Source organism: Bison bison, unplaced genomic scaffold (assembly GCF_000754665.1).
Source record: "Bison bison bison isolate TAMUID 2011002044 unplaced genomic scaffold, Bison_UMD1.0 scf7180017864213, whole genome shotgun sequence".
Taxonomy (NCBI): domain Eukaryota; kingdom Metazoa; phylum Chordata; class Mammalia; order Artiodactyla; family Bovidae; genus Bison; species Bison bison.
In genome coordinates this window covers 10,419,137-10,423,187 of record NW_011494785.1, presented here as the reverse complement: position 1 = coordinate 10,423,187, position 4,051 = coordinate 10,419,137, and the positions used below count along the sequence as shown (strand labels likewise).

Below are 4,051 nucleotides of genomic sequence, written 5' to 3'. Positions count from 1 at the left end.
GGTCCCGGGCCACCAGAGAAGGCCAGGCCAGTGTGCTCTAAGAGTGACCCAGAAAGGCGGAGGACCGCGCGGGCTCCCGGGCCCGTGGCGGGGGGAGCGGGGCCCTGATCCTGAGAAGCAGCCTCGCGTGCACAGCCAGCCCTTGGTGAGCCCCCAGGAGGAGGACGGCCCAGGCAGAGAGAGTGCTTAGGGCCGCTTCGGTGGGCAGCCCTCGGACCCCAGGCACCTGCGAGGGGGTCTGACAGGTGGAGGACGGAGGCCTGGCCCCACCTTGTTGGCCCCACCAGCTGCTTTCAGGGACAAGGGTCAGAGCCGGGCCCTCGAGGATTCGGCACCCAGGGCGGGTGCCCTCCAGCCGGGTCTGGTGCTGGTCCCGTCGCCCCTGACGTCATCTTCACCGAGGCCTCGGTCCTTCCCCTGGGTCCTTCCCGGACTGCCCGTCTCCCCGCCCCGGTCTGCTCTGGATCCTCTGGTCCAGTCCTCAGCCAGACCCTCCACTGCTTGGCGCCCTTGTCTTCTCATCTCTCCAGTCTGGCAGTGGAGGTCTCCATCTCCCTGCCTTGTGCTCAGCTTGCTGACGGCCTGCCGGGTGAGCCGTGCAAGCATTGTAGCACCCCAGCCTGACCTCGGACCCCAGCTTCCTCCTGGTTCCCCTGGAAGCGCTTTCAAGCCTCCACCACTCTTCTCAGACTGCTGCCCTACCTCTTCTCGGTCACTCTCAGCGAACGGCCTTGCTTCCCGTTTCTTAAGAAAATAGAAATCACCAAAGCAACATCTTCCCTCTGCAGTTTTACTCTCGAGATGACGACGGCTGTGAGGATGAGGATGGAGGGTAATACCTAACTTTTCCCACCGTAACTCGGATCTGCCGCCAGGTCCCCCTCCTCCTGTCTCCGAGGGAAGGGGGCTGCCGCCCCCGCCCCCGCCCCCGCGGCCGCAGGAGATCCATCCACCTCGATTTCAGATTCTTTTCCCTTCGGCTCCTCGTGGACCTAAGAGCGTCAGGGACCTCCTTTGTCTAAGGCTCTGCATTTAAGCTGCAGTCGCTCCTCTGCCTCCCATTTCCAAATCCCCTCTAACCCACTGTGGTCTTATTTCCGCCCCAGTAACTCCGCTGAAGCCACGCGGACCAGGGTAAGCGTCCCCTCTGTTGGCTCAGCGAATTGGGTACATGAGTCCTTCCGCGCAGCATCTGACACGAGTGAGCACGCTTCTGAACATGCTCTTTGCCCTTGACGACCGTGCTTCTACTTTTCTGGCCAACTGTCTGAGTCTCCTTCCCTTCCGAGTTGTCTTCCTCAGAGTTCTGCCCTCGCTGCTTCTCTTCTCGCTCATTAAACTCAGCACTGGCTGGAGGAAGGTGCTCAATCAATATCAAATTATGTATGCAAATCAAGGGGCTTCCCCAGTGGCTCAGCGAGTGAAGAATCTGCCTGCAATGTCAGAGACGTGAGTTCAATCCCTGGGTTGGGAAGATCCCCTGGAGGAGGGCGTGGCAACCCACTCCAGGATTCTCGCCTAGAGAATCCCACGGACAGAGGAGCCTGGCGGGCTGCAGTCCATAAGGTTGCAGAGTCAGACAGCGGAAGCGACTGAGCACACAAGCGTGCGTGCAAATCAAGCAGTGGCTTCAAATTCAAGTGCTCAAGGGTATAAGCAAGAAGGAGCAAACTTTTTTGGGAGGGATACACATTTCCAATGATAAATGATGTATTACTTACTGCAGCTGGAGTCCACTGAGGGGAAAAAGCCATAACAGCTTATTTCAGACCTAATACAGCTATATGTTAGCAACAGAAATGACGTGGCTATCTTACTAGAAATACAACAAAGAGATTACTTAGCAGCTGTCTCCCGCACTGTCTTTTCATTTTCCTCTGTAGCTCTTGGCAGAAAATCTAGAAGAGAAAAATAAAATAAAATAATTAAGCCACACTGTTTTCCTAGACTAAATGATTTCTGCTCTTCTGAATAACAGATCTTAAAAGGTGATGTATGTTCTATGATTGTTAGGAATAGAACATTTTCAAAATTGTTCTTCTTCCCCCTAGAGACATGTGATTAAACTTCATGATCGTTTTCTCTTCCAGGACTCATTGTAAAGTCTCCATGTTCCAAACTCAAAACTCGAGGGCCAGACATCAGCCTCAGGGTCATAATTAGATCTTGAAACCACCCACTTTGAAAACAAGAATTCCACAGAGAACTATTTAGGGCTCTGTCTTCATTGAGATAAAGAGACGCCACATGTTGAGCATTTATTTATTCACTCATCATTCAGCCCCAAATGATTATGTTAACAGCCTCAAAAAGTCATCTTAGAATGGATATTATTTAGTGTATGGAAAGATGACGGAAAGATGCTTGGTAAAAGAGATGCTGAGTTTACTTCTGACTGTATTTGGCCTCTGCCTGCCAAGGTTTCTTTTCCCCACCTTCAGAATGAGCTCGCCAGCAGGACCCGCTTGGCGCCGTCCTCTGTGTTATGATCCCGTCCGTCCTCGGTGCCGTCGTTTTGCACGTGCCTTGGGTCGTGTGGGCTTTGTGCTACTTTCACAGCTCTGTGCTACTCTACTTCAGCAGAGGGAGACCCTCGCCAGTGCAGGGAAAGAAGGACTCGTCAAAATCAAATCAGAAGTCAGGGCTCATGGCCTCCTGACTTGCACAGTTCATGTTTTTACAACACAAGTATGAACTAGAACAGTGATCTTACGGCCACTTTAATTTTTATTGATGTGTCCAAAAATGAATATGGCTAAAAGAGAGACAGATGAGGCAGATGCAGATTTTGTAGAAAACACTGTTAACGCTTTCAATCTTTTGATGTTACCAAAGTGCCCAGTGATGAAAGTGAAAGAGGAGAGTGAAGAAGTTGGCTTAAAGCTCAGAATTCAGAAAACTAAGATCATGGCATCTGGTCCCATCACTTCATGGGAAATAGATGGGGAAACAGTGGGAACAGTGTCAGACTTTATTTTTGGGGGCTCCAAAATCACTGCAGATGGTGACTGCAGCCATGAAATTAAAAGATGCTTACTCCTCGGAAGGAAAGTTATGACCAACCTAGATAGCATATTCAAAAGCAGAGACATTACTTTGCCAACAAAGGTCTGTGTAGTCAAGGCTATGACTTTTCCAGTGGTCATGTATGGATGTGAGAGTTGGACTGTGAAGAAAGCTGAGCACTGAACAATTGATGCTTTTGAACTGTGGTGTTGGAGAAGACTCTTGAGAGTCCCTTGGACTGCAAGAAGATCCAACCAGTCCATCCTAAAGGAGATCAGTCCTGGGTGTTCATTGGAAGGACTGATGCTGAAGCTGAAACTCCCAATACTTTGGCCGTCTCATGCAAAGAGTTGACTCATTGGAAAAGACCCTGATGCTGGGAAAGATTGAAGGCGGGAGGAAAAGGGGATGACAGAGGATGAGATGGCTGGATGTCATCACCGACTCGAAGAACATGGGTTTGGGTGGACTCCGGGAGTTGGTGATGGACAGGGAGGCCTGGCATGCTGTGATTCATGGGGTCGCAAAGAGTCAGACACGACTGAGCTACTGAACTGAACTGACTGATGTGCCCAGTAGAGTAGAAGGCAGAGTTGAATGCAGTGCCCAGCCCAGAGTAAGAGCCCAGTGCGCGTCAGTCAGCACAGGGGTGGGGAAGTCGTTGCCTGCAGTAACGGAAATGTGTGGCTCACGCCGGTGGGGGTCATAGGGAATGGTGGGGCTGGTGGCGAACTGGAGCGCTCCCAATTTGCCTAACGGCGTCCATGTTTAAAAAACCGAAAACCACGTGCTCGCCAAATGTAAACATGTCCAGAGATTTAGTGTTGTCCCAGCTTGAGTGTCAGATCTCTGACGTATGCCTGACTCTTGTCTTTCCTCTCTTCCCCTTTCGACATGCTTTGCTTCCCCCCTCCAGCCACCCCGTATCTCAGACTACTTGCTGCTTCAGCCAAGAGCTGCAGTGGCAAAGTTTCTGCCTCATTTCAAAGAATGAGTAATGTCCATCAGCAGAGGAATGGATGAAGAAGATGTGGTGTATATACAC

General features: G+C 51.2%; 1 protein-coding gene across 1 annotated transcript in view; it reads left to right on the top strand.

Annotated features, from left to right (window-relative positions):
• Positions 1-4,051, top strand: part of EFCAB11 (EF-hand calcium binding domain 11) — a 170,432-nt gene that overhangs the window by 124,754 nt on the left and 41,627 nt on the right. The gene's annotated exons all lie outside the window — the stretch shown is intronic.